The following is a 9,625-nucleotide window of genomic DNA, read 5'->3' on the forward strand; positions in this document are numbered from 1 at the left end:
ATTTGCTTATGCACCTGCTTTGTCTTCAGCGATCATGTTGGGAAGGTGAGCATCACAGAATGCTGGGTTATTAGAACAAAGTGTTCTTGCATTGAGTGATTACTTGAGTAGAGGCCCAAAGTCCATCTGCTACCTTAATACTTAACATATAATACATGTACATAGATCTATTTCCCTATCGTTGTGTATAAATATCTTTACATATATACATGCCTGTATTTAGATCTCTATAAATGCCTTTTGCCTCCTAGTTCTCTCCTCTATTTCCTTTGACTTTCCTCTTGTCCCACTATCATGTTCAGTCTTCCCTTGGGTTTCAGTAATTCCTCTGTGCTACATTGCCTTTGATTAAGCCCCACCAGGCACCTTACACCCTCCAATTTTCTATGTTAATCCAAGCTGGCACTAGGGAACAAAAGTGGACTACTCTTAAATCAGCCTTCTGGGAAGGCCACTCAGATTGGCAAAAAGTCCGTTTGAATATTGACATTTTCTTTGTGACTTGTTTTCTTCAGCTAATGTGTTTATGGAAATCTAAGGGGGGTAGGTGTGCTAAGCAAAAATAGAATGCAATTTGAAAAGCTTTTGCTGCTAAGCTTAAATCTGTTTACACAAGAGAGCTGTGCCTCATCTGTGGAGTTGGCGCATCCATGAACAGTGGCACCTTTTATTATCTCCGTGTGGACTCTCTTTCTCAAAAGAATTATCTCATCAGGGTAGTTTGGCTTTGCCTCCACGTTTTATCAAAAGGACTGAATTGTAGAAGCTGATTTATAACCTCCCAGTAGTTTTCACTCAAAGCTTTCCACCCAGAAGGCTCACTAGAGAAGATCATTTTTAGTCCTCACTCACTCCAGCTCTTTCCAGAATGTAGTTTTGTGTTGTTTGCCAGAACACTAGATTGGACATCATCACGTTTTAAAAACTGTACCTTCGAATTTGTGGCAAGTTATTTAATTTCTGTGCCTTAGTTTCTCCTCCAGATACTTGGCTTCAGAGAAGTGCTGTACAACCAAATGAGTGACATTAGCACATATATAGTTTCTTAAAAATATGTACGAGTGTAAGAAGGTATTTCCCAGAGTCTTTGGCGAGACATCACAGTTTTAAGCTTCAGTCAACCTTTAAGTCCTCGTTCCTAAAGTCCCAGTTCTAAGCCTTTCATCATTCACAGCCAGTCCTCTCTTCTGACTTTTTTTCTGTTCTCTGTGGTTATGTTTCTTTGTGGTGTGTAATCACACCCTGGTATCCTGCTCTGTAGAATTTTCTTCCATTTTGCTGATTGTGTGATGTGATTTCAGTGACCTTGTGAGCCTCATAAAGGCCTTAGAATTTACTTGTGTTCCCTTATTACTAGGCCAGTGATTGTGGACTCAAGGCACCAGTGAGAGAGAGTTCCATAAAGATTCTCTTCTCCGTAGACTCTATCACTCCCCCTTTGTTCTGCCTTTTCTCTGCACTTCTGCATATATTATTTGTTTTTCTAAATATTTCCATTCCAATTAGATTACAAGCCTAAAAGAGGAACCCATCTCATTCCCTTTCTTTGAAATGTATTCATTCGGACATCTGTGCCAGCCACAATGTGAAAGTCTGGTTTGCCACTGTAGAACATAGTGCTTTACCTCAGTTGGCATCTTTTGCTGGCAGGATGAATTCTCAGGCAGTGTAATGTAATAGTTAGACTACAGAGCGCTGCAAACCGGAGTTCAAGCCCTGCCTCCATTATAGATTAACTGTGTGAAGCCAAGTTCCCTGACCCATTTTTAAGCCTTAATTTCCAGATGACCTAATGGGGGTGGTATCAGTCTGATGGTAAACTGTCAATCTTCAGAAAGACAGTGTGCCTGATGTCTTGAAGTGTTCATGATTTATTGGTAGAATTCTCACCTTCCATGCAAGAGACCTGGGTTCCTATTCCTTACCAGTGTACCTCATATACAACCACCACTCTCTGTCAATGGGGCTTGCATGTTGCTATGATACTGAACAGGTTTTAGCGGAGGTTCTAGATTAAAATGGATCAGGAAGAAAGGCCTGGCTATCTGTTCTGAAAATGTCTTACTTTGTCTTAATTAGATCACTCACAATGAGTCAGAATCAACTCAATGCAACTTGTGCAAACAGAAGCTATTCTTAGTAAAATAAGAATATATTTCATTTTAAATAAAGCCGTTAGTTTTGGTAATCTAAATTTAGCAAACAGATAAGGTAGTTAATTATTCTTTTTACAAAAGGTATTCTTTTAAAATGTACCCTACATTTCTTTAAGCAATAAGCATACCTCTATGTTTTTAATAACCTAAGCATCGACTCACTCATGGTTTTTTACATATACATTATCAGTATAAAGGAACATTTTGTTTCAGTAACTGGATCTAATCTAATTAGTTTGAACAGCGAATACTGTCTTTTATCAAGAAAATTGTGATTCCAGTGTTTAGTAGTGGGGGTTGGTGACTATTAATCAACAGAATTGAAGTTGTTTTCTTAAAAGCATTAGCCCTCAGTAAATAGACTTTTTATTTTTAGGTGTGTTTCTAGCTCTTGTTGGGAAAATCCTGACTGAAGATCCTTAAATCGAACTAGTTCTTTCAGAATTTTTATGGGGAAAACACTTTGCACTTTATATTCAGAGTTACACAGCTAGTGCTCCTCTTGTTAGAGATCTTTTAGTATAGTCTGCTAGGACCTCTTCAATTTTTCTTAGGTAAGTTTTCTAAGCGATGCTTATTTTAGTTTACTATTCTAGGTACTGATGTAGGAACTCACAAAACACAATCCCTATCCTTAGAACATTTAAGATAATTTTTTAAGATAATTTTTTAATGGTTGGTTATATCTTAAAATTTAATCCTAGACCAGAATCATAAGGTGTTTCCTAAAATTCCAAAGGCCAGAATAAAGGAAGGAACTTGAACTAAGCAAGTTATAAGGGTATATTTGAAGAGCTTTGGGGCAGGGACTATAGTCTGTGTTTTGCTTTTTTTTTTTTTTTTTAATTGCAGGTGTCTACTACATGAGAGAAAATCTCTTAGGTTGTGCATCCTAACATCTCACAGGAGATTATTAATAGACTGGGCAGTAGTAATATTCATAATGACTTTAGACTTGAAAAGGGAATTACATCATTTAGAAAATTAAATGAAAAAGAACATTTACTGGAGATGATGGTGGCCCTGAATTGTACCAGTGTTTTTCTTAGGTTGTCTTTCTTATTGGTCATTGTAATGAGAGAAGCTCCCACCCACTGCCATTGAGCCATTCTGGCTTATAGAGAACCTTACAGGACAGAATGGAACTGTGCCATAGGTTTTCCAAAATTGTAATCTTTATGAGAGCAGACACTCTACTCTCTTCCATGGAGCAGCTTTAGAGGTGGCTGCCCACCTCCTACTTAGCAGCCCAGTCAGTGCTTACCCTAGAACTCCTCGTGATGAGAAATGGGAGAGACAAATTGAGATGTTGTGTTAGCAGCGAAATCTTACAGTAATTCGTTAGTTATTGTAATTCATTAGTTCTAAGATACATATTTTTTATACTTTTCATACTACAAATCTTAATCCGTATATACTCGAGTATAAGCCGACCTGAATATCAGCGAAGGCATCTAATTTTACCACAAAAACTGCATTAAAAATGTGCCTTAAAAAAGGCTTGCACTGGAGATCCCCTTGCAGAGGGGTCTCGGGGAGGAGATGAGCCAGTCAGGGTGCGATGTAACAATGATGAGAAATACAACTTTCCTCTAGTTCCTAAATGTTTCCTCCCCGCTCCCACTACCATGACTCGAATTCGATCTTGCAAGTCTGGCTAGACCAGAAGAGGTACACTGGTACAGATTGGAACTGAAAATACAGGGAATCCAGGACGGATGAGCCCTATAGGACCAGTGGTGTGAGTGGCAAAACAGGGAGGGTAAAGGGAGAATGGGTAGGAAAGAGGGAACCGATTACATGGAACTGTGTGTGACCTCCTCCCTGGGGGACAGACAACCGAAAAGTGGGTGAAGGGAGACGTTGGACAGGGCAAGATATGACAAAATACCCATTTATAAACTATCAAGGGCTCATGAGGGAAGGGGGAGCGGGGAGGGAGGGGAAAAATGAGGACCTAATGTCGGGGGTTTAAGTGGAGAGAAAATGTTTTGAGAAACGATGTACAAATGTGCTTTACACAATTGATGTGTGTATGGATTGGGATAACAGTTGTATGAGCCCCTAATAAAATGTTTAAAAAAAAAAGAAGAAAGAGGTAAATGGGAAGATATCATCAATAAGTAAAAGAAAAAAAAAAAAAAAAACTCGGCTGTACACAAGTATATACGGTAACTGATGAGTTGTTATAGGTTGCTCCAAAGGAGCCCTGTGGTTTAGCATTTGACTGCTAACCAAATTCAGACCCACCAGCTGCAGCCACAAGGAGAAAGATGTGGCACTCAGTCTGCTTCCATACAGATTACAGACTTGGAAACCCTGGGGGGTGGGTCTGCTCTTTGGTATAGGGCTGCTGCAAGTTGGAATTGACTCTCCATAATAGGATAATAGGTTTGGTTTGGTGTTTATTTTGGTATTTGTTGAGATTATATATAGCAAAACAAACACATTAAACAATTTCTGTATGTGCCTTTTAATGACAGTGATTATTATTTTTTGAGTTGTGGCCATTTTCAATCTCTTTTTTTTTGAGTTGTGACAATTAACATCAATTCACTACCTCCTAAGGTTTCTGCCTTAATTTTCAAGTTGTTGCCAAATTGATCCCACATAGCTAGTTCATAAAAGAGTATAATGTTCAACTTTGTTTTACTAATTTGTTTGATTTTAAGAAGACTTGAGGGAATAATTTTTGGATTAAAATGTAAAGATTATCTCAAGGCAATAATTCCAGGGTTTCATCTAGCTTGACTGAACTCAGAATACCAGAAAGATGTTTACTTGCATTAATTGATTGTGCAAAGGCATTCTGCTCTGTCGATCCAAGCAAATTATGGATAACATTGCAAAGAATGGGGATTCCAGAACATTTAATTTTGCTCATGCGGAACACACACGTACATGGACAAAAAGCACGATGTTTGAACAGACCAAGGGGATACTGTATGATTTAAAATCAAGAAAATGTGTCAGGGCTGTTTCCTTTCACCATACCTATTCAGTCTGTATGCTGAGCAAATTAGAAGTGCCGGACTGAATGGAGAACAGCACAGTTACATTAAGACTGGAGGAGGATCTGCCGTGTAGATGACACAACCTGGCTTGCTGAAAGTGAGGAGGAATTGAAAATGGAGGACTACAGCCTTCAGCATAGATTGTACCTTAATATAGAGAAAACACGAATCCTCACAACTGGACCAATAGACAACAATATGATACATGGAGAAAAAATTGAAGCTTCTAACTAACTGACTGACTGACTGACCGACTGACTGACTAACTAGCAAGCTTTCAAGGACTTCATTTTGTTTGGATCTACTATCAATGTTCATGGGAGCAGCAGGCAAGAAAAACTGACATTATTTCTTTTTTTTAAATCGTCTTATTAGGGGCTCATACATACATCAATTGTGTAAAGCACATTTGTACATTCATTGCCCTCATCATTCTCAAAACATGTTTTGATTGATTGATCTGTGTACAGGTCCCACATAGCACACTTTAAATGTTCTGGAATTCACATTCTTCACAGTGTTATATATAGTTTGTTATGATCCACACAGTCAAGGGTCTTTTTGCATAATCAGTAAAACACAAGTGCACATTTTTTTCGTATTCTCTGCTCGCCAGGATCCATCTGACATCAGCTGTGGTAGCCTTCGTTCCGCACTCTCTTCTGAATCCGACTTGAGTTTTCGGCAGTTCCCTGCCAGTGTACTGCTGCAACTGTTATTATTTTCAGCCAAGTTTTTCTTGTGTGTCACTTTAATGGTACTGTTTGATAATTTCCATGTTCTGTTGGGTCGCCTTTCTTTGGAATGGACACAAATTTAGGGATCTCTTTTAATGGTTGGCCGGATAGCATAGGCTAGTGAGTACTTCCTGGTGAATCCAGTGTTTGAAACATGTCCATTGGTATTCTGCCCATTTCTGGAGCTTTGTTTCTTGCTAACGCCTTCATTCCAGCTTAGGCTTCATTCACCACTGCCAGTTCTTGATCATACGGTTTCCTCTTGGAATGGCTGAAAGTCAGCCAGTTCTTTTTGGTACAGTGACTCTGTGTTCCTTCCATCTTCTTTTTTCTAAGCGTTTCATTTGGTTTATGTTTAAAATAACTAATTTGATACATGTAGATAATCTGGTAAGTAGAGTAACCTGTTATGTTTACATTTTCTTCTTCACTCAGTCGTTGGTTTTTTTTTTTAAGTTTTAAAAAAAGCATTTTATTGGGGGCTCGTACAGCTCTTATTACAATCCATACATCCATCTATTATGTCAAGCACATTTGTACATTTGTTGCCATTATCGTTTTCAAAACATTTTCCTTCTACTTGAGCCCTTGGTATTGGCTCCTCATTTTCTTTTTCCTTTCCCTTCCCCATGCTCTCTCCCTCATAAACCCTTGGTAATTTATAAATTATTATTATTTTTTCATGTTTTACACTGACCGATGCCTCCCTTTACCCACTTTTCTGTTGTCCGTGCCCCTGGAAGGGGTTATTTGTAGATAATATATATGTATCATATGTAGATTATTGGTTTCCCCTTCCATCTTCTTTTGATGCATCCTGCATCAATACACATTTTGCCCCTAGAATCCTTCAACATTTTAATTCAAGGCTTAATTTTTTGTTTCTAGTTTCATCTGAAATCCACTTTGGTTTTTGCTGTCTCTTTAATGACCCTTTTGCTTTCCTCATGTGTGATGTTCTTGATGTCATCCCACAATTCATCTGATCTTTGGTCATTAGTATTCAGTGTGTCAAATCTATTCTTGAGATGGTCTCTAAATTCAGGTGGGATATACTTTTTTTGATTCTCTTGAACTTGGTTTAATTTTCTTCAGCTTCAACCTGAATTTTCATATGAGCAATTGATCTGTTTCATAGTTGCTCACTGGCGTTATTTTGAGTGATGGTATTGTACTTCTCTATCATTTGTTCTCACAGATGTAGTAGATATGAGTCCTGTGTAGTCCATCTGGTGAGGTACATGGGTATAGTTGGCATTTATGTTAAAGAAAGGTAGTTGCAGTGAAGAAGTTGTTAGCCTAGCAAAATTCTATCATCGATCTCCAGCTTCATTTCTATCACCTAGGCCGTATTTTCCAAGTACTGATTCTTCCTCTTTGTTTCCAACTTTCTCATTCCAATCACCAGTAATTACCAGTGCATGTTAGATCAGTTTCAGACTTAAGAACTTAGTAAAATTGTTGCATTTCTTCATCATTGGCTATAGTGGTATGTACATTTGATTAATAGTTGTATCGACTGGTCTTTCTTATAATGGGATGTAGCTGTTATCCTAGCATACAGAATTGTGCTTCAAGATAGATCTTGAAGTCTTTTGGTTGATGCATGTGGTGCCATTACTCTTTGGATTGGTCATTCCTAGCATAGCAAACCATCTGATTGATTAGTTCACTAATGTCTATGGTATCAATCATTACATATCCCACTTTATTCTTGATGGCCGATCGTCTTCAGTTCATCCTTCATACAGTCCACATTTCAATTATGAACGGATGTTGGCAGCTGTTTTTCCCATTGTTAGTTGTGCTCTAACAGCAGATGAAGGTTTTGGAAGCTTTGCATCATCCATGTCTTCAAGTTCAACTCTGCTTTGAGGAGGCATCCCTTCCCTCGGCATATTTGAGTGTCTTCCAACCAGGGGGCTCACTTCCAGCTCTATGTCAGACACGATTCCTCCGCTCTTGAGAAGGTTTTCAGTGGCTACTCCTTGGAAGCGGACTGCCTAGTCTTCCTAGTCTTTTCTTAGTCTAGAAGCGCCACTGGAGCTTGTTCCCAGTGCGTGACCCTGCTAGTATTTGAAATACCAATGGTATAACTTTCAGCTTCACAGTTACACAGGACAGACTGAGAGATGGATAGGGTTGGATAGGAAACTGTTAATTATAGGACTAGCTATTTCTCCCTTCAGATCTACCAGTGTTAGATTTGTGTATTTAGGTGTCTTGATACTGGATACATACATTTGGTTTGGTTTTTATTAGCAGCAACATTTCTTAATATATAAACAATGATGTTTCTTACAATGAAACATCTTAGATGTGATGAAATATAGTGACCATCCTCATTTTTTCAGACTACCTGATTGGTATAGATAAACATCTTGTACTTCTGTTTTTAAATTTTTACTTAGAGCATCAAGTTCCTTAAAGTAATGTAACAGGATCCTTTCCAGAATTTTAAGCAAATTGCTTTGTATATTCGGTATTTTGCTTTAGGATAATAGACAAAATAGCTCTGATGGAGCTTAGGTAAGCGTGCAGTTGGAAAGAGTAAATTTACCTTTTTTGCTTTCTCTTATTTTTTCAGGAGCAATAGAGAACTGTGGACAATTCTGCTTGGAAGGTCAGCTCTGAGAGAGCTGGTAAGTGATGATGTATCCTGTGTGCCTTCCTAAATTCTTCATGTAGCTTATAAACAACCAAACAGAAACCAAATGTAACGGCTGTTGAGCGAGTTCTGACTCAGAGGGACCCTGCAGGACAGAGTAGACCTGCCCGAGGCTGTGAACTGTTAGGAGAGCAGACAGTGTCATCTTTGTCCTGCCAAGCAGCTGGTGGGTTTGAACTGCTGACCTTATGATTAGCAGCTCAATGCACAACCCACTATGCCACCAGGCATAGTAGCTTAGATTACCAAAAAGCCTGCTTTGTCTTAGAAGTAAGTAAACATTTTTTATTCTGAAAATTTGGTAAACATGTGTACCCTACTTCACTCTGATAAAATCAGAGTACACCTTGTAGTTTAGCTAAATCTTTGTTTTTCTTTGTATCTCAGTGATTCCTGTTCTGAAAAATTACCAGTGCTGCTTGATTAGCTACTGTGGATAGGGGTATAAGCACCATTTTACTTCAGCCTAGGAAAGATCCTTAGATCTAAAGTATGTAATCCCTAAAGGGTAATTCTTCATGTTGCCCTTCAGCATGACCTTGTAAGGATAAAGTGATATGATGACATTCAGTTACTACTATAATTGTTATTATCATTAACATAGTGAATGTTACACCCTTTTAAACCTTTTACATTTTTTATTTGCCTCCTTTAGAAGTGTATCTTAAAAGAGACAGGAATTCTGTGAAAGTTTATTTACAAGACTTGAGTGTTAGACAGTTAGCTTCTGCATATTTAACATTAGAAGAACAGCAAATCAATTACAATCTAGCTACTTGATGGAAATTAGGGGACCACTAGAATATTTACCAAGATTTTTCTTAACATGGTGAAATTGTTACAGTGTTAAGTACAGAAAAGCAGGCTACACAATTCTATATTCAAAATGAGTTCAATTATGAAGAAAATTGCATATTAAAAAGATTCAAAGGAATATGTAATCCTCCGTGTGATCCTAAAGACTGATTAAATTGCCTTTATAGAATTGCCTTCTTCCTAAGGCATCATCAGAACAAAAAAATCTTACCGTAGTGAATGATGGGGGCAGTG

The 9,625-nt window shown here is 38.1% G+C and overlaps 1 protein-coding gene across 1 annotated transcript in view; it reads left to right on the forward strand.

The window, feature by feature from the left end:
- The window catches only part of NUP188 (nucleoporin 188), a 59,386-nt gene that overhangs the window by 2,566 nt on the left and 47,195 nt on the right, over positions 1 to 9,625 (forward strand). The window contains exon 2 of the mRNA XM_045288569.1: positions 8,495 to 8,549. The gene's annotated coding sequence lies outside the window, so the exon portion shown is untranslated. The remainder of the gene's footprint in view (positions 1 to 8,494; positions 8,550 to 9,625) is intronic.

This window comes from Echinops telfairi, unplaced genomic scaffold (assembly GCF_000313985.2).
Source record: "Echinops telfairi isolate 266 unplaced genomic scaffold, ASM31398v2 ScPeMD7_22;HRSCAF=79, whole genome shotgun sequence".
NCBI classification, from domain to species: Eukaryota; Metazoa; Chordata; class Mammalia; order Afrosoricida; family Tenrecidae; genus Echinops; species Echinops telfairi.